At 51.7% G+C, this 20,795-nt stretch overlaps 1 protein-coding gene across 3 annotated transcripts in view; it reads right to left on the reverse strand.

Annotated features, from left to right (window-relative positions):
- Positions 1–20,795, reverse strand: part of Sema4d (semaphorin 4D) — a 95,411-nt gene that overhangs the window by 70,058 nt on the left and 4,558 nt on the right. For all 3 annotated transcript variants that reach the window (XM_021654318.2, XM_060372413.1, XM_021654312.2), the window contains exon 2: positions 245–311. The gene's annotated coding sequence lies outside the window, so the exon portion shown is untranslated. The remainder of the gene's footprint in view (positions 1–244; positions 312–20,795) is intronic.

The following is a 20,795-nucleotide window of genomic DNA, read 5'->3' on the forward strand; positions in this document are numbered from 1 at the left end:
TTCACTCAGAAACTCCTTGGTGACAGCCTACCCACCTCCCTCCACACGGGGCCTTCAATGCCACTAAAAGCACATCCTTCATTCAGACAGTGACCTCTTCAGCAGGAATGGCTCAGTTTTCATGGCCAGACTTTTCTTGGTTCTCTTGTCACTTCCCAGGGCCAGGTACAGAGCAGAACCAATGCTGACTCATGGAGTCACCTCCCAAGAGAGTCTTCTTTGGCAGGTAGATTCTGTTACTCACCTAGGGACCAGTATTCATACATGTCAGCATCCAGCACTGGGCTGGGTTCCAATGGTGTCAACAGAGTCTGAAATGAGGATTGGAAACAGGGAATTAGCAGAGCTAAAGTGAGTCAGACAGAGACAGTCTCTCTCTCACACACATACAGAGCAGTCTGTCACGGCACAAAACATATGTGTTAGGTGACTGTTGCTGGATAACCCTTACCAGGAACAGGACGGGTGGTGGCAGAGCCTGCCCCTCCCTGACTTGTCCCCTCTGGGCTAACCGTAGCATCAGGGTGTCCCCAGCATGAACTAGGAGACTCCAGGTTTGTGGAGGGAGGCAGGAGCGCACAGACTGTGAAGGATAACCCAGTCCCCAGGAGAAATGGTTCGCTGGGTAAAGGCGCGGGCAGGGGAAGTCTGACAGTCTGATCTTGATCCCTGGTCTTGATCCCTGGTGCCCATGATTGGGAAGAGGGAAACGCGTCTCACCAAGGTGCCCTTCGACTTCCACATGTATGCCATGGTGCCCACACACAAAGGACAAACAAACATTTTAAAGGCTTTTGGAACGGATGACATTTTAATGTAACACTCCCAATCAGGCCCCTGAACTAGAACCACACAGCAAAAAATGTTGGTGTTAGTACACAGTCAACCATTTTAAGTAGAAGATAGGGGAAATAAGAAACCAGGAGCACCAGAATTTGTGGGTTTGTTTGTGGTTTTTCAACATCAAAGCAGAAAGAGTTTTACTATGCAACACACACACAAAGAGGCATAGAAACAGCAGGCAGAAAATGCCAAGGCCGCCCTTCCTTGGGGCTCCTGGGAGACCCCAAACTCCCCAACCAGAGGGCAAATCAGAGCTGGTGGGGGGTTCAGGGTCTAACTGCCTCTCTTCCAGGTGGGCAGGGATGTGAGGTGACCATCGCCAGGGCCAGTGATGGGGATGGCCCAGGGACTCCTAACACGGTAGGAAGAAGGAACAACAGTCGCCAGGCCTGATGTTAGAAATTTCCCGCCATCTTTCCTGCTACTGTAGGAAGAACACTGCCCAGATGCGTGTGTTGAAATTTGGTGGCCCCACTCCACCAGCATCAGGAGGGAGAAACATCTCTATATTCCTGTGTGGCTGGCATCTGGAGGTGGGACTTCTGCAAGCACTTAGATGAAGTCATGAGGATATGGCCTCCATGATGGCATTAGAAGAATATGCAGAGACCCACACTGACATGCTGTCTGTCTCACCCTTGCCATGATACCCCACATCAAAAGGTATTCAATGGATGCCAGCAGCCTGGCCCTGGACATCCTAACTGCAAACTGTAAGCCGGATAAAGCACCCCTCTCTCTTTATAAATTACCCAGCCAATGCAACAGAAAAGGGACCACAACCAGTTCCCAGTCAGACATAAAGATGTGTCAAAGGACATCCTCTGCATCACAGCAAGGCCACGGAAACAGCTTCAAGGACCATCCACAGGTGACCAAAGAGGGGGTTGCAGTTTGTCCAACTGTCCGCATACCAGGCGGCTGTAAAGAAGGCGGCAGTCACCCTGACTGAAACTGCCTGAGACAGAACAGGGCTGGACAGAGATAGCCAGAGTGGGACAGAGACTTCAGGCATGCTTCACTCGAGTGTGGGAATGGGTGGCAGGAAGGAGATAGTCAAGTCAGCAGCCACAGGGAAGACAACTTGGTCATTTCTCTGCTAGTGACATTTTTACCACGCACGCTCCAGCAGACACATGCCAAAAGAGAACTTTCAACCTGTACATACGCATCCCTATAAATGCACACCACATTCACACGCATGCACGCACACACGCACGTACTCACTCATTCATGCCTCGGTATCTATATACACTCCAAGTGCACACACCCATATACACTGAGGCCCTTCTCCTTCCCCCAGAAGCCCCTGAGCCACCAACTCTGAGATTCGCATTCTTAGCTACTGTGGCTTCCTGGAGACCCCGGAGCCTACACATAGTGAAACTGCCACTGGTGAATGAAAAGCTGATCTTTAGAGTGGAGGGGAACCCAAGAAAGCACATTCCTAATGGATTCCGGGCCCGTGCTGCTGGAGGCCTCTGAGGCCACCCCCGAGAAGCTGTTTGCCCAGGGAGCAGCATCAAGTGAAAAGGTCAGCGACTCTGATGAAGAACGCTTTGTCCCTCACAAAAGAAGTGAGGGACAAAGAAGTCCCTCACATAACTCCAGGTGAGATGTACCCTTAGAAACTCAAGAACATCAGCGGGGAGCCCCGTTACTAACACCCCCAAGAGGCCCTGATAACCAGGGGTGCCCCATCCCAAGCCTCCTGCGGCTTGAAGCAGGGGAGGGGTCCCCTAGGAGGAAAGCCTGGCAAAGCTTGTCAGGCCCACCTGGGTGAAAGGACAGGCCGGGCCAGCAAGCCTCCAATGCTGCGGCACACCCTGAAGAACTGCAAGAGACAATGGCGACCACACTGACGACCATGCTAGCGTCACATAACCCCTGAGCTCCTAAGAACAATGATGGGTAGGAGCCCACGCTGGCTTCCAGAGAGGCCCCTGCAAAGAAGCTCCTTCCCAATGCCAGGATCCATGAAGCCAGTCTCCCCAGACAGGACCAAGCACAACAGGCTCCAGGTCTCCCTGGTACCCCCCCGGGGGGGGGCTGTCAGTCACAACAGACCATAAAGACCAAACCTTAGGCTCCCCTCATTCTTAGGTCCCCACGCCACTCCTGGGACACTCCTAGGACAAGTCCCCCCTCTGCCATACCTAGCCCTTCCCTGCAGACTCCATACCCTTCAAGACCCCATGCTCCACTGGCCTGACCCTGGGGTACTGGGTCCTCATGGCCAAAGTGTGCAGAGCCCTCTACACCCCTAACCAAGGGCTCCTACTAAGCCCCCATTCGGTTTTTATTGTTGTTTACCTTCCTTGCAGTGGCGGGAGATGGCACCCTGCCTCCTGAGCATGCTAAGGTGGCCCTCTGCCACCACGTTGAGTACTCAGGGCCTTGTTTTTATCTTGAACTTGTATAAATCCAAAAGTACCCAGAGGTTTTATCCACCCCTGGAAGAGCAGCATACGGGTGGACACTGAGGTATCCTAGGCATCTCAGGGTCCTGGAGCCAAAGCACTTCCTGGATGACAAGCGAATTACTGGACAGATTCCAGAAGGCATCTGTGATGAGGTGTTGCAACTCTCTCTAGCAGCTCATTAAACTGGTTTGGTTGGGAAGGGAAGTTCCGGGAGCGCTGACAATTCCCGAGCTGCAGAACACAGTGCCAGAATGTCTCTGTACACCACCCCGTTCTGTGAAGTGGACGAAAGCTACAGGAAGTAAAGGAATACTGGGGTGGACACAGGCTGGCCCTTCCCATGGCAGGGCATCAGTTACCTTTCCGATGTCCTGGAGCCGTTCGCACCTCCACAGAGGATAGTCAGTGCTGGCCTCAGTGGCCCTTGACTTACGGATTGGCACACAGCCAGCCAGGAGCCCTTCCAGCTCACCCCAAAGCAAAGCCTGAGACCAGAAGAAAGGAAGGGACACAATACCAAGGTTCAGGAGGCTCAGGGGATGGCCTGGGGGGGGACCCACGAACGGAAGGAGAGCTGGGAGCGGCCCTGTATTTCTGGGGAGGTAAGGAAGTGGGTGTGCCGGAGAAGCACGAGTGAGGTGCTTACCAAACCATGACGGTAAGAACCTCAGCAAAGGGGAGAGGCTCTTCCCGGTTGCAGCCTGACTTCTAACAGTGCCCTGTCGGCTGTGAGGCGACCCCGCCTGTGTCACAGCATTGGGGCATGAGCCAATGGACCAGACATCCACTGAGAACAGGAAGTTCAAAACCATTTCCTGACTCTGGGGCTGAGGAGATGAGTGGTTCAATGGTAAAGCATATGGGTGCACATGAACACACATATACACACACATTTCTGAAAAACTGGGAAAAAAATCACTGTGACACAAGTCCATTTCTGTTTCTGTCAATCTGGATTCTCTTCGGGGCTGACACAACACCTCTAAAAGCCCACGGCAGGGAAATGGGCTGGGGCTGCCCAAGCCCTTTCTCTCCCTGAGCTACCACAGCACTGCCAGAAGTGCCAGTGTGCTGCCTTGGCGTCCCACCTAAGGCTTCTGCTACATGTGTGGTCACGTTCAGATACACTAACAGTCAGAGAGCACATGAGCACGTGCACGGGGGCCCTCACAGGATTGCTCAGTACCTCAGCACCTCAAGGAGGGTCACAACTGCCCCGAACACATGCTGAGTGTTGGTAAGGTGACACTCACCCTGGTTTTGCCAGCTCTTGTCAGCATGCACCTCCTCCAGCCTTTCCCTCTACCCTTTTCTGCAGCCAGTACTGCAAGCATGTATGCGCTGCTTGCAAACATGGTAAGAATGAGGGTGGGGCATCATGTGTGCAGCCACGTCCTGAGCACAAACGTGAAGCAGACAGCAGTTACAGAACCTTCTTGGAGGATGTGACTCAGTCCCAAGCACTCCCTGTTACTACATAACCTGAGGATTATGTCCAAAGCTCCAGGGGGCCGGCCCCCAGAAGGGCTTTGTTACGCCTTTGCAAGGATCAGAGAAGAAACTGAACCATCACCAGCCCGCTGGAGGGAAACCGAAAGAACCTTCCGGCTCTCAGCCCCCACGTAAAGGTTAGCTGGGGTTCCCCTGCTTGCTGGGGCTCAAAAGTTTCCATAAGCAGAGCCCTAGCAGCACTCTCCTGAACAACACGCTCCTGCCTCCTTCCAGCACCACGTGTGACCTGAGCACATGGCCCAGTGCCACCCTGCCCTCACTACCCAACACCCCGGGACCAAGGTGCTCCAGGGAGACACCCGGGGTCCTGGAAGATAAAACACAATAAGTCCGCTATCTATGACATGGCTCAGCATCCTCAGAGGTCCTGGTCCCTCCGTGCCCATGGCTCAGGCTCATGCCGGCCTCCGAACACATGGGCTCCACATACATTCAGAAAAGGAAGCTCTGTGCACACGCAGTCCTTGCACCGACTGACACGCGAGGCATCTGGAGATGCTGGTGCACGGAAGGCTGCTCACTGTTTTGCGCAAGCGCCACACCCTCATGAAAAGACCTGAGCGCCTACAAATTCCAGCACCTGTCGGAGGGTTCTAGAGCCCATGCTGTCCACTCAGACACATGTACAACTGTGCACACCGGTTCAAGTCATCTGGGGGAGGAGCCGATTTTCATGCCCTTCTTTACTCCTTCATTTCTCTGTGTGTGCGCTTTCCAAGTGTGAGCTCACGCACACAGATGCCCAAGGTTTATTTGGGAATCATCCTCAATCACTCTTACTGAGGCAAGGTCTCTCAATCGAGCCCAGAACTCCTCATTACAGCACCCTCCCTAGACAGCTTGCTTTTCAGGGATCCCCTGTCTCTACCTTCCATGAGTGGAACTACAGGCAAGTCACCATTTCGTTGGGCATTTACTTGGGTCCTGGGGATCCAAACCCAGGTCCTCACGCTTGCACGGGAAGAGCTTTCACCACTGCATCAGGCATCTCTTCAGCTGCTGGGTCATTGCTACTTTAACACCGAATGTCTCCCCACAACACAACTGTATTTTGAGACCAGTCTGAACTCTTCGTGACTCTCTCCACAAACAAAAAGCATGAGCTACTTTATGAAGGGAGGAAAGACATGGTTCTCAGAAACCCTTGTCTGGATGTGGTCCCTAGAGCTGTGAGGCGCCTGGCGCAGAGCTACAGCTCTGCCAAGTCCTCACCTAAGCAGACCACTGACGCTCTGTCACACAACTGCACAGCCACGAGACACAAAGTGGCAGCATGTGGCTGCAGAAGGCTGGGGGCAGCCTGAGGCTGAACAGCAAGGGACGGCAGGCACAGGGACCATCCTCGGAACAACACAGGCCAGGACAGTCACTGTTTGTCCCACAACTCTGTTATATCAACTTGGTGCCCAGCCATAACCTGGGTCCCCACAGGCCCCTGCTTCCCGCTGTGATGGGGATTTCCAAACCCTCTGCAGATTCAAAGACTTCCCCCCTCTCTTTCTTTTAAAGATATTTTTATGTGTATGTACGTGAACCACACGCCTGCAAGAACCCACAGAGGTTAGAAGAGGTGTCAGAGCCGCTGGACCTGGGGGTCACAGGCTGTGACCAGCATTTGGGTGTTGGGGACCAAACTCCAAGTCCTCTACAAGAGCGGGCAGTGCAGAGAGCCACAGGGCCAGCCTCAACCTTCTTTCTTTTTATTCCTTAAAAGTCATTCTCCTGTCAGAGAGCCCAGCATGACACAGATTTTTTTAATTAAATGAAGCAAAATGACTTGCCCGAGGAATTACTAAAAAGAAAGGAGTGGGGGTGCTCTTTCCTCACCCCTGATGCTCCACCGTTTCAGGGTAGGAAGCAAAATCCACAGCTTCCACCATCCAAACAGGGCAAAAGGGACAATGTGCCCTACAGAAGGACACAATCATCTTCAACCCCACTTAGCAGAAGCAAAGGACAGGGGTGCTCGGAGACACAGCCAGAGCTGCCAAGAGCAGCCTCGAAAAGTCCCACCCTCAGAACCTCCTGGACTAACACTGCAGGAAAGGATTTCAGGGCAAGACACACGTTCAACAAATCAGCACATTTAGTGACTAGAGATAAGGTACACTTGAGCTCTGGTACTGAGTCATACTTGGGTATCCTTGCAATAGTTTTACATATATAATGTCTGTTTATATAGGTGTATATGTATGTACATACACATAAATAAACATGTTGTGGCTAAGAATCTAATTTACAACAAGATCTAAACTTAAGCTAAATTTTTTAACTTACTTTATTATTTTATATGTGGAGGTGTTTTGTCAGTGTGTGTGTGTCTGTGCATCACGGGTATCCCCCTATGCATACCCGAGGAGGGCAGAAGAGGGCATCAAGTCCCCTGGAACTGGAGCTAAGAAGGCTGTGAGCCACCATGTGGGTGGTGGGAACAGAACCGGGGTCCTCTAAAAGAAAAGCCAGTGTTCTTAACTGCCGAGCCATCTCTCCAGTCCCTCCGCTACATGTTAAACTTCAGTTAGGATAGACGAGCTAGCTTATTTATTTCAAAATCTTATGGATTTTCCTTTGTGAATGGAATTGTCAGGTGCACTACTTCCTTACAGGGATGGCAGAGGAGTGCCGACCCAGGCAGATAGAAGAGCTGACCCAGGCAAACGTAAGGCTGCAAGCGTTCCAGCTGAGAAAGCACAGCTGCCTTCTTTGTTGTCATTTTCTCTCTCTCTCTCTCTCTCTCTCTCTCTTTTGCTTTGTTTTATTTTTGTTTTTTTGAGACAGGGTTTCTCTGTGTAGCCCTGGCTGTCCTGGACTCTCTTTGTAGACTAGGCTGGCCTCAAACTCAGAGACCCACCTGCCTCTGCCTCCTCCCAAGTGCTGGGATTAAAGGTGTGTGCCCATGCCCAGCTCATTTTCTAAGACAGACCGGCCACACACTCACTACACAGTTGAAGATGGCTGTCCTTCCCTGTCCTCATGCCTTCACCTCGGCAGTGCCAGGATCACAGGTGTGTGCTACCACACCCGCTTTACATGATGCTGGGGATTCAACCCAGCACCTTGGGCCTGTTAGGCAAGCACTCTACCAACACATCCACATTCCCAGCCCCTTTGCTAGCTGTTTTCAACATCCTGTCCTTAGGAAGACAAGCACTATTCCGTCGGCAATTTTAATTTTTTGTTTTCAGCCTTGATCCAGCTTCTAGCTCAAAGCTAGATTCCAGAGAATAAGCCTTCCTTCCTCACAGCCCTCTCATTTTTCATCTTCCTCTCCCGCCTCACTCGGCTTGGCAGTCTTGTCTGGGCTTTTCAAGCAGGCTAACAAGCAGCATTTATGAAGCAGACAAAACATAAATGAATCCGTTCCTTGGAACAGTTACCTGGACAGCCTTCACGGAGGAGTGACAATCTCCTCCACCTTCTGGCCTACAAGTTTCCTCTCACCACGGAATGAGCCAACTTCAGGTAGCATCCCTCGGGACTACTCCTAGGTAGCAAGCTGGCCCTCCTGGAGACACTGAAGACGCACAGATCACTGGGGCCTGTGTGTTAATTGGCTGGTGCAACACCATCTGCCGCCAGGGCTGCAGAGTGTGGGCGCTCATCCTGACACCCACCACCGGCTAGTCCCAAAGAGGAGACGGCCCCCTACCCGAGAGGCAAGTGGTAACTACACCAGACCTAAAAAAAACACACACTGCATGAGCAAATGTCCAACTCCCACCATCAGCAAAAAGAGAGGCAGTCACCACCACACACTCCACAGACACTAAACAGGAAGACTGTAGACAACCATCAACACAAAATGCCTGGCTGGGAAGAAAATACCCAATTCTTAAGGAAGCGAAAACAACCCAAACTCACCCAAGGTGACAGACAGCCTCATCAATATTAAAGATATTGAAAACACAATTAAAAGCCTAGAAAAAATATATATAACTGAAAGGTCTCTGACAGTTTGGTTGGAAAAATCTATCCCATGTGATAAGAAAGAAGTTAACAATTGTATATAGAAAACAGGAGGGAGAAATGATGACACTGGCATTGCCTTGCTGGCAAAACAATCATTTCCAGTGTGTTAATTTCAGAAACAAAGGAATACAACAGAAAGGAATAAAACGACTGTGCCTATTTAACTGCATCGTGAAATTTTACTTTGGTGCTATGACTGTCACTAGGACAAATAATGTGGCACCCTTGGAAATAAATTTGGACAAACTGGGATAAAATTTTATATTGCAGATCGATCTTTTCTAGGGAAAAAAAATTTTTTTAAAGCTATCTCTCCCGGGAATGGCTACACAGCTCGGCAGGCAATGCTGCTTGTCTCCAGGCCTGATGACATACATGAATTCAATCCCATGGTAGGGTGAGAAGTGATGGCCCTATGTGTGTGTGCTGCTGAGCCACCTTCTCACATACAAGTCCGATGGGGAGCTTTACTCTGCGTTTTTACCACACACAGTAAGAAAACAACTGCTTTGCTCAGGCTGTGGAGGTGCCTCAGCAGGGAAAGCACCTACCTTGAAGCACCTCAGACCCCCGTACCCACATAAAAGTGGGAGGGAGGGCATGGAGACGAGGCGCCCCCAGAGCAAGCTGCCTGGCCAGAATAGTCAAAATGACAAGCTCTAGGTCAGAGACTGGATCTCAGCATGTTCCTCCAAAATCATTCTCAGGCCTCAATACGTGCATATGTACCCACACACACATCAGAAGCCTACACACCTGTGAGAACACACACACACACACACACACACACAAGCACATATACCAAAACTTAAAAATGACATATAGATTAAAACATCAAACCCTAAGTGGGAAGGTGGCACACACCTTTAATCCCAGCACTCCGGAGGCAGAGACAGACGGACTGCTGTGAGTTCGAGGCCAGCCTGGTCTACAAAGACAGTCCAGGACGGCCAAGGGTACACCTAGAAACCCTGTTCCGAAAAACAAAAAGTGTACAAACTACTAAAAAGCATTATATTCATTTATGAAACTATCAAGTAATAATAATAAAGAAGCAATAAAAGTTCAAAATAATGTAGACAACTGAAGCAGTTCCTAGCCATCCACTGCAGATATGTGCTCCAGATCAGTCTTTTCAGAACATTCACCGTCTGTGTTTCCTTCACATACAACTGAGGTTCAAAGGCAAATCAATCCACTCCTTTGGAACTTCAAGGAATCATGCCTTTTACCTACCTCCCTGAGAGAAAGGCAATCCGTAGTAAGAATTCTGTAATTTTCATTTGCTTTAAAAAATACAAATATTATGGGACTATGGTTTCGTATTAATCCAGGTGTGGGGACATTGTGCTGTTTCGAAGTAGCCAAAACAGATTTGCCTCCTGCTCCAGCAGAGGCATGATTTTGCCAGCTGCAGATAGTTTCTATGACTGTGTGACATTTGGAACTCTGGAAACTTTTCAGAAATACATAAACCTAGCACCGTAATGCTAGGTTTGCTGATTGGTGGGTTGCTGATTGGTGATTGGATGCTGCTAGTCTTCGTTTGTTAAGTAGTTGTTCACAAAGAAGAAACAACAACAAGAAGAAATTAGCTACCCCGACAGAGAAGATCAAACTTGCCCCAAGGAGGCCTGGCATACTGTCTATAACCCAAGCACTCTCCAGGCAGAAGCAAGGGGATCTACGAAATGAGTCCAGGACAGTGAGGGTTCTGTTACACAGAGAGCCCGTCTGGAAAAAACTGAAACAAAGTAACAAATAAACAAAAATCCTTGCCCCAAGGAGCTTGGAATTCCTAATCAGCAGGAGTACTCTAACAGCAAAGGATGCCCCATTTCCTCTCTATCATTTTTATTCTCTACTACCTAGTGTTAGGGGGTTAAAAAGGTGGAGGAACTTGGAAGAAAACAAACAAACAAACAAAAAGCCAACAAAGTAGCAAATGCCCTACAGCAACCAGAGTGTAATGTAACCAATCCCAGGCCCTGGATGTGTGGCTCACATTCTTGGCCACACAATAGCCCTGTCACCTGAAACTTAATCCTACATAGTTTCAGTTACCTACCATCAATCACTGTCCAAAAATATCTATAGGACTTGTTCGAAGTTTGTAACTGCATGATGTTCTTTGTAGCATGAAAAAAAAAAGAAAAAACAAAACCCTTTCACCTTGCCCCATCCTACGGGCTATGAGCCATCCTCTTGCCCAAGTGTACCCACCATGTATTCGCTCCCCACTCCTGAGTCACCTAACAGCTGTCTCTGTCATCAGCCTGGCTTATTCAGCATCGAAGGGCTTGAGGTCCTGGAACCCCTGTTTTATATAATAATGGCTCTAGAGCACAGCGAGTGGGCTGTGGGGATTTGGGTCTGCAAAAGAGAAGGCCCTAAAAGAGCTTCTTTTAAGAACCTGAGGAAAGACATCAGACATGCCAAGACTGCTCAGATCTACAGTACAGATCAGCACTGTCCGTGGGCTCAGCCATCAGGGGAGTCTTCAACCATTTCTCCTGTAATACACAGAGATGGTAGTACCAGATCTTGAGCTGACCATGACCTTAAAAAGAAACGAATGCAGACACTTTCATCTTTCAGTTACAAAAGATGGACCCAAGGGCCGATCAAGGAAATTACAGTTTGTTGCTCGTGACTGAGGTCTGGAAATCGAATCCTCAGAGCCCATCTAAATGCTGGGTGGACACGGCAGCCTCTGAAGGCAAAGACGGGATCCCCCAGAAACTGTGAGTTTGGTTGAAAGACCCAGTCTCAATAAGGAAGGTGGAACAGCAACCCAGAATGATTTCTGAACCAACCTCAGGCCTCTACATGTCACATGCACACACACACACACACACACACACACACACACACAGTACACACACAAAAAGAGGAAGAAGAAAAAGAAGATCCTCTTACTTAGGTCCTTCCTGGGCACTGCCCAGAAAAGGCAGGCAGAAAGATGGAGCCTCATACTCAAACCCACAGTAATTACTTAGGGTTTCACAGGGATGGGAAGATGGCCTCTGTCCCAGTAGCACTCTAGCCACACTGCTAACACGTGGGCACCAAGTCCTGCACACAGTGGTCCCCTCCCCACTGCCACACTGTGCCTTGCTAGTTGCCAAGAAACCTTTCTCCAGTGATGTCCAGATGCAAAGCGCAGCTTTCAACACCTGGCCCAATAAACACTGAGGATAAACTCGGCCCAAAGCCTCACTGCTCTGCATTTCAGGCTTGTCAGCCCTGAGGATCCTTCACTTCAACTGCGTGCCTGAGGTTGGGTTAAGAAATCACTTGCATTTTAATCTAAATAAGAGCATCTGCAAGATTACACCGGACACATAAACATAAACAGATCCGCTCTCCCACGCTCCTGGTGGCCAACCACCCTCCTCCGTACACAGCAATGGAAGAGTCTGGAAAATGAGCTCCATAAACCACATTTCGAGCTGTTTTTCTTTTTCCAAGATCAGACACACACTGAAGCTGTCCATGGAAGCCAAGGAGCTTCAGAAACCATGTACAGCTTTCTTAAACGGCTACACTTGTGTATCTTCAAGTTGGACAATTCCTAGAACATCCCAGCCCAGGGCAAAGGCTCAGACATGTAAACGGTCAGGCCATGGCTCTCAGGCCTCTCCTGACCCTTGAAGAACAGAAAATGGGGGGTAGGATTGTCCCCCTAACTGCCAAATGCTTGTGGGTAAACCTTCCTTCATTGAGAAGCCAAGCTGGAGATTCTGGTTTCCAGTCAGAGGTAGCACCCTGACTTTGAAAGTACCAGGCAGTAAGATCAGCAGCCCTTGCTTCAGGACCTGAGGGGAAGGCACTGTCCGAGCAAATGGCTCTGTCACACTAACACCCCACTGTCACCCAAAGAAACCCTTGGGTCAAGATACAGGAAGTCCTTGGTGGTCCTGTCAGTTTCCCAGAACCCCTGGGCTGGAGATGGGCTAGCCACAAACCTCACCAACCCCAGGCTACCCAGAAAGACCTGGCTTCCTGAGAAACAGCTACGCTGAGGCTTGGCAGGATGCCCCAGAGACCGGGAAACTGGGAACCCTGAAGCCTGCACCCCAAGACATCTATGGGCTAGGGCAGACCTCAGACCCCAGGTTCTTCATCTGTGACTCAGGAAGGCTACTGCAGTCTGCGAGCAGAGGTCTGGTGCTGCGAGCCACCTGCTCACAGCCCTGGTATGGAGCCCCCAGGGTCCTCCCCTCTCCCACTCTGGTAACACTGAGCCCTCCCCAGCCAGCCTCCAGGACCAGCTCCACCCACTCAGCTCATTCCTTATCATCTAATTATTCTTCCCCCAAATCGGGCCTGATGGGAAGGCAGGCAGCTGCCCCTCCCCCGTAGGCCCTGGCACCCTCCACGCTCTCAGCCCTCTGTTCTCCTGGCAGCTCCACTCCCAGCTTCTGCAGATGCCAGCACACCAGGCTCTCTCTGTCTCTCCGTTCAGAGGGGATTATTTATGGTTGGATGAACCAACCAGTGTAAAGGTCAGATAAGAGCATGCCAGGGAGCAAGAGGCCAATTTCAGCAGCTCTCAACAGGAGGAAAGACTGCAACTTCCATAAACATTTCCCCCCCAAAAAAAGGATACAGAATAGCCAAGCTCAGTGGCTCTTTGCTAACTGGCCCTGCTGTGTGTAGCCTTGGCATGCCAGTCAGGAAAATGAAGCCGTGTCCGGGAAGGACAAAAGATTCGCTCAAAGTGGCACCAAAGGAGTTACTCACTACATGCGGCGGTTATCAGCCCCCGAACATAAGGCTGGGGTGACAGGCTGAAGCAACCGTCAGCCAACGAGAGGCTCAGCCTACAACGGCCCCCGAGTGTGACCCCTCCAGCAGCCAGACAGCAACCTTCATCCACGCCTTGATGGTCTGGTGACATGTGCGGACGAGGGTGAGCTCTGCCTGCTCCTGGGACAGGCATCAAGAGTGGGCCAACTCCCTGCCTCGTCCACCTTAAGCAGGCTCCCTACATGACCTAGGCGGGTAGCCACGCCAGTACTCACACACACACTGTTACCCAAGTGTGCATACTTTGCTGCAGGCACAGGAAAGCCCACTACACCACAGAAGCCACTTTAGGGAAGCTCTACCATTTCCAGGATCCACTCCTTATCAGCCGAGCAATGCCTGAAGAGCAAAATGCACTAAGAAAAACAGTCAGGGAGGCAGCAGATTGGGCAGACACCCACCAACAGATGTGGGGTGCAGGCACAGGGGGACACGGGGACCTCTGAGGGTCAGGTACAGCTGTCCAGCGTGCAAAAGAACACACACATCTATGGCAGAGCAGTGAGCAAAGAGAACAAGCTATGGAAACCACTACAGCATGACCAGGAGCCTGTGTGTGTGTGTGTGTGTGTGTGTGTGTGTGTGTGTGTGTAAGAAAGAGAGAGAGAGAGAGTGTGTGTGTGTGTGTGTGTGTGTGAAAGAGAGAGAGTGTGTGTGTGTGTGTGTGTGTGTGTGTGTGTAAGAAAGAGAGAGAGAGAGAGAGTGTGTGTGTGTGTGTGTGAAAGAGAGAGAGAGTGTGTGTGCATCAGTAGCACACACCCATGTCTGAAAACAGCAGTAAAAGGGGGGAAATGTCAGAAAAGCAAGGTGTTCATGGCAAGGACCCAGGTCAGTGAGAAAACGCTCTGCTTTCTTTCTTCCTTTTCTAAACAAGAGGGAAAAACACACACACCATGAAAATAAAGGAAAAGTGAGTCAGCAACTCTCACTTCCTGCTCACACTGAAGATTCTGCCAGAACTTCAGCAGAGACCCCATCCCCAGGGAGAAGCTGACCCTAAGCAGACAGAGGACTCCCTTCCTGTCTCCCCCAGAGGTGATACTCCATGCCCTTTGTTTCCACAGCTCCCCACTCGCGCAGGAGGAGCCGTGGTTTCCATTTTCCTGCAGATAAAGCGCCACTGGAGTGAACCCAGGGTGGGTGACAGCCCTCCAGGGCCTGTGCCAGCCCCAGTTCCCACCTCCCAGGCTGCACGCCTGCAGTCCAGCCCCAGTGAGCATGCCAGTCTCCTTTTCCAGCGAGGGTCTTTTCAGATGTGCCTCAGTGAAAGATCTCAGAGTGGGTCACCTGAGTGGGTCGTAAGACCAGACAAGTATCCTCATTACACACAAAAAGAGCTATGTGCCAAGGCAGAGGCTACCGTGACCTAGCCATCAGCCAGCGATACCTGAGGCCATGGGATGGTGGCAGGCGGGACAGCTCGCTGCCCTGCTCAGACCTTGCCCTTGCCTGCAGAACCAGCGACAGACACTACGGCCCTTCAGCTGGCATGACCTGGCATGGCAGACCTTGCCTTCGAGGTCAGTGTCGCTGGGAGGTTCCAGTATACAGGCCAAAATAACATGCGGCATGATACAAACTCAGTCCCCTGCCCTGCAGCCTGCGGAGGGTCTTCTGCGTGTTCACGCCCCACGCGGGCGTGTCACGGTGTCTACCGTGTGTCACGGTGACTACCTCCCACCCCAACACCCTTTCCCCACTCTGGGAGCTGCTGCCACTGCTCTGGTCTCAGTCACGAAGGCTGGGGAAGAAACATCCCACGTGTCACCACACTCAGCACTTGTGTGCCAAGAGCATGAATGGCTCATTCCTGCTCCAGACACGGGTGTGAGGTGGTGAGTGCTGTTGGTGTGAGCAGACGGAGGAGCCAGGCCTCTGGACGTGACTCCGGGGGACGTGAGCCTGATCACTTGAGTTGACGTGGCAAAACCGTCTTAATGGGGTAGGCACGTTCCCTGGACCGTACAAAGAGGAGACAGGGAGCCGGGCACTAACAAGCATCCCTCAGTCTCTGTCCAACGGTGGACATGATGGGACCAGCTGCCCGTGGCTCCTCCCACCCCAGAATGAGCTACACCTTGACCTGTAAGCCAAAACGAGCCCACTCTCTCTTAAGCTGCTTTCATAACAGGAAGAGACACAGAGTGCCAAAAGCAGCAGCGCAGCTATCCTCACCAAACTGAAAGAGCCTCTCCCTGGGGGCCCTAAGAGGACATTCAAAACTCCAAACTGAGGGATGGAAACTAAGGCAGGCTCCCGTGTCTACACGAACACACACACATGTGGACACACACTCCAACGCCTGGGGCTGGCCTCAGACTGCAGACTTCCTGCTGTGAAACACCACATCTTACCTGTGGACGGGACCAAGTCCGAACGTAAAACACACTTCACACACAGAACCTGCACACGCTTGGGTCCCCCCTCCCCCAGGGTCCCACTTGTGCTGTCATGCAGACAGGTGGAAGTTTCAGAAGCTGGGGTACTTCGGAACGTTGGGTCAGGGATACCAACTTATATGAGAGAAGACAAGGTTTCAGAAAGCTCTTTTCGTGCTCCGGGAAATGACACAGACGGAGAGATGCCCCGGGGGCACAATGCAGGGGCATGCTACAGGATCTGCAACACACGGTGCACAATGACACACACTTGTGAGCCCAGCACTCCGGAGGCAGGGCAGGGGATTGTGCACTCAAGGCTGGTGTTGGTCGCACAGAAAGACCAAACCTCCAGAACTGTCTGTAGAGAGGTCAGTTTTGAACGCTGCTGTTGGAGGGGGCCAGGGGCCGCGGTGCTCACCTTGGATCTACAAACGTCACACTAGGCTGTGTTTGTGCACTGGGCTGTGTTTGGCCACTGACACTGGCTGCACTCCGGGGCCAACTGTACGAGCGTCTCCTGGGTGGAGGAGGAGGAGATGGGAAGACGAACACCAAGAATGAAGCTCGTCAACAACGGGATCTGCACAATCTACTCGTGTCCTGGTTTTGCTTTTGAAAGATTTTTAGTTTTTTAACGATGTACATGTGGGGTGCACATCACATGTGAGTGGGTTCCCAGATCACAAAGGCTGTCAGAGACCCTGGAGCTAGGGTTACAGTGGCTGTGAGCTACCCAATGTGGGGTGCAAGAAACTCTGGTCGTTGGCAAGGGCAGCAGGTGCCATTTCCTGGATCCCAAGACGGGAGAGGCAGCGAGGGCAGGCTTCACCTGGATGTGGGGACAGGAAGTCACTGTGAAGCCACGGGGGCTCACAGGTTAGGCATGAAGATGCAGCGAGAAGCACGAGGCCCTCCCAGGCCAGGGACTATGGCCCCCATGAGCTTGTGACCGGACCCGGGGACAGCCAGCCACCCCCCATCACTCTCCAGCAGAGGACAACCACAAGGCCAAGGTCTCACCATGACATCTGCCCTTCCTGTCGGCTGGGAAGGGGCCGCAGAGAGGGCTCTGTGGGTGAGCGGCCGGAAGCTCGAGCGGCCTAGCTCGCATGCCCCGGCCCCAGGGGAGAGACCAGCTGCTGTGGCAGCCACCTGCAGCTCCTGCGGCTCCCAGGGACATGACGTCCAGCATGGCAGCTCGCCCCAGAGGACGCACCCCTTCCCCTCAGGTGAAAGCCACCACACAAGGCCGAGGGTGGCAGCAGCCAGGCTATGTCCTCAGCCCATCACCCGGGGAACGGGCACCAGGAGCACAGCACCCAGGCCGCTGCACAGAAAAAGCCACTTCATCCTTAGCAGCTCTAACGTAAGTGTGAGAAAACGCCTCAGAATAGTCCAGACCCAGGTGATCCAGGCAGAAACAGACTAATGACATCAGCGCTCACTCCAGAGGCGGGAACCGGGTCCCTGCTGGGTAACATACATCCAAGTCCTCCGTGCCCCACCATTCTCCTGTGTGTGTGTGTGTGCATGTGTAGTGTGTTTGTGTGAGTGTGTATATATGTGCATATGTGAGTGCATATTATGTATGTGTGCACATGTGTATATGTGTGTGCACATGTGTGTATGTGCATGTATGTGTACATGCATGTGTGTCTATTTGTGTGTATGTCTGTGTATTATGTATGTGTATGGTACACGTGTGTATGCACATATACATGTGTGTATGTATATGTGTGTGCACCCAACCGCGCACATGCGTGTGTTATGTGTATACGTGTGTACGTATGTGTGCATGTGTCTGCATGTATGAGTGTAGATATATGCGTGTGTGTGTACACATGCGTGTGCTGGGGAGAGAGCTCTGAAGGTCAACCTTGGGGTCGCTGCTCAGTCTCTGCCATCTTTTAATTACAAATGCACGCTACCTCTTGTGTGTTTATCAGTGTGCGGGAGTCAGAGGACACAGCTGGGAAGTGTGTGAGGGACAGCCCTCGGGTAACTGCTGAGCCATCTCCCTGCCGCGCTGCTCACACTGAGCTTGGAGCGCGTCACTGGGACCCGGGGCGACGCTGGGGAGCTGGGCAGCAAGCCCCGGACACCAGAGCCCCCAGCAGCAGCTGAGCTATGCACACTTGGGCTGGGACCACACTGCACAAACTGGGTAGGTTCTAGGGGTCAAAGTCAAGGCTCCGACTCACACTGAGCCACCCCGCCCCAACATACACACACCCCAGCCTGAGTTCCTTCTCTACCATGTTCACAGAGAGGAGTCTGGGCCTTGCGCGCTCTCCGAGGGAAGAGACCCTCGCCCGCCGGCTCACAGAGCCCAGCGCTGGCTGGTGTATAAACGGGAATCTGACTGCCCACAGGCCCCCAAGGTGGGGATCCGCTTAAAGACGGGCTCTGAGCTCCTCCCCAGCTGTGGGGCAGCAGGCCAGCCAACGGCACCCCGGGGACAGATGATCTTCTCCTTGCCAGACACGACAGACAAAGCTAGGGGCTCACGGGGGCGGGAGCCAGGAGCTGGTGATTTCTCCAGATTCCACACTTGAAACCCAAGCCGCTGGCTGCCCTCTGCTTCCAAACACAAGCAGAGATCCAATTCCGCCTGCTCAGAGCTCAGCCATGACCCAGTTTCTGCAGTGTGGTCCAAGCCCAAGTGTGCACAGCTCAGCTACTGCCGCAGGCTCCGGGCGTTGGGGGCACCGGAGAGTCCAAGGAAGAGCCACATGAGGAGAAAACCAGGGTGCAGGATCTGGGTGAGCCTCCACAGGAATCAGAGACTTGTGCCCAGCATGTGCACGCTGACTCTGCAGAACCTGTCCACATGCCACACTGACGGATGAAAACAGTTTTTAAAACAAAACGCAATGGAAGGGGCTGGGGAGGCCGCTGAAAAAACACTTGCTTTGTAAACACAAGGACCCAAGTTCGATCCCCAGAACCCACATATAAAAAAAAAAAAAAAAAAAAAAAAAAAAACCTGTACATGGTGGCCGGCACATGCTTGTAAACCTAGCACTGAGGAGGTAGAGCCAGATGGATCCCTCAGGCCTGCTGGCCAGACAGTCTGGTCTAACCTGGCAAGGCCCCCAGCCAGTGAGAGACCCTGTCTCAAAAACAGGTGTTTGGCAACTGAGCAACAATGGCACAGACGGATGGGCTGCTTGCACACAGGGCCTCAGGGTCCCTGTGAAAATCTGTCCCTCCACTTCCTGCCTGAGGGGCCCCAAGAGTAAGCTGCCTGTTCTCAAGTGCTTCAGTTGTAAAGGCTGGGAAAGAGCAGGGCCAGGTTCAGAGGTGAGGTAGGGATTCCACAGAATGTGTAAAAAAGCACTGGGTGTGCCACCCACAAAAGCCACCGTGAACCACAGGATCATTCTTGCCGTATTCCTGGTGCTCCATTTCTGTCCCACCTTTACGAGTCAATGAACAGAAGCACAGGTTCTTTTCCAAGAAATGATGGATGGATGGACGGACAGACGGACGATGGGTGTGTGTGTGTGTGTGTGTGTGTGTCATCGCATTGAACATGTGAAGGGGTGTCAGGAGTCAATTCTCTTTCCACGTGGCTTCTGGGGATGGAACGCTGGTCATCATGCTTCCCTGGCAAGCGCTTTTACCCACTGAGCCACCTGGCTGGCCCTTTTCAGACATAGACCCAATCACCTCAGTCACTCTAAGATAAGTGCAGGAGTGACCGGAGCCAGACTCCGTGCCACAAACTGTCGGCTGCACTCACCTGAGACACACTGGAGACTCTCCAAGAAAACAAACCCAGGTGCCCGCACCGGGGCAGGATCTCACTGTAAAGGTGCCCAGGAAGGCTTCTAGAATTCCCAGAATCGGGTGATGCCAGGCATTTATGGAGACTCCGGGACAGAACTTTCACGGGGTAGGCTGCCCTGTGCTCATGTTTTAAACCACAACAAACCACCTAAGTTACCAGAACCCAACCTAGCAGAAACAGACAATCCTAAGAGTAAGAAATCGATTTCATAATTAAAAGCCTCACCAAGAAGAAAACCTCAGGCTCCGGCGGCTTCACTAATAAATCCATACTTTCAAGAAAAAAAAAATGATATTGATCCCACAAAAACATCTGTCCCCATGAAAAGGGCTATGAATCTTAAATCCAGCAATACAAACTCGCTCTTAACCATGGCTCTGCTTTCCAAAGTTTCTGTTACCCACCTTCAACCAGAGTCTAGACGTACTACATGGAAAGTTCCGGGATCAATTATTCACCAACATTACACTGTACGATGCTCTCACACCATCCGGATCTGGCCAATCGGAGCAGGAGCCACATTCGTTTGTCCGGTGCATCCACACTTCGTACAGTACCCTCCTGGCAGTCACTTTGCAGTGGTGTCGGCTATCAATCAACCATTACGTCGCCCAGGGCCTTCATTCAGCAACGGTCCTCACCAGCAGTGACGTGCCAGACCTCACAGGAATCTCTCGGCCTCAGTTTCTTGGATGCTGGGGTTACAGGTGTGGTCAGCACCCAGCTGAGAGTGCTCCTTCTACACAAGACACCTTGAGAAAGGACTACGTTCTCCTAACTGCCAAGAAAGCTCAGTGTTAAAACTGGGGAGATTTTATTCACCGTGTCAATTACTGTGTCTAACGCAGCAGCTGAACTTCTTCATAAGTGTATACATAAAAGTAGACTTAGAGAGGCATACCACGGTAATTCCAGGCACCCACAGAATCCTCGAACTCACCACCTTGTGTAAGAGGACTACAGGATCTAAAAAGCGTAATACAAACACCAGGCCTATAACTCCAGCCACTTGAGAGGATTGAACACCAACAGTTCAAGCAACTTAGGGAGACCCTGTCTCCA

The sequence above is a fragment of the Meriones unguiculatus genome, chromosome 19, assembly GCF_030254825.1.
Source record: "Meriones unguiculatus strain TT.TT164.6M chromosome 19, Bangor_MerUng_6.1, whole genome shotgun sequence".
NCBI classification, from domain to species: domain Eukaryota; kingdom Metazoa; phylum Chordata; class Mammalia; order Rodentia; family Muridae; genus Meriones; species Meriones unguiculatus.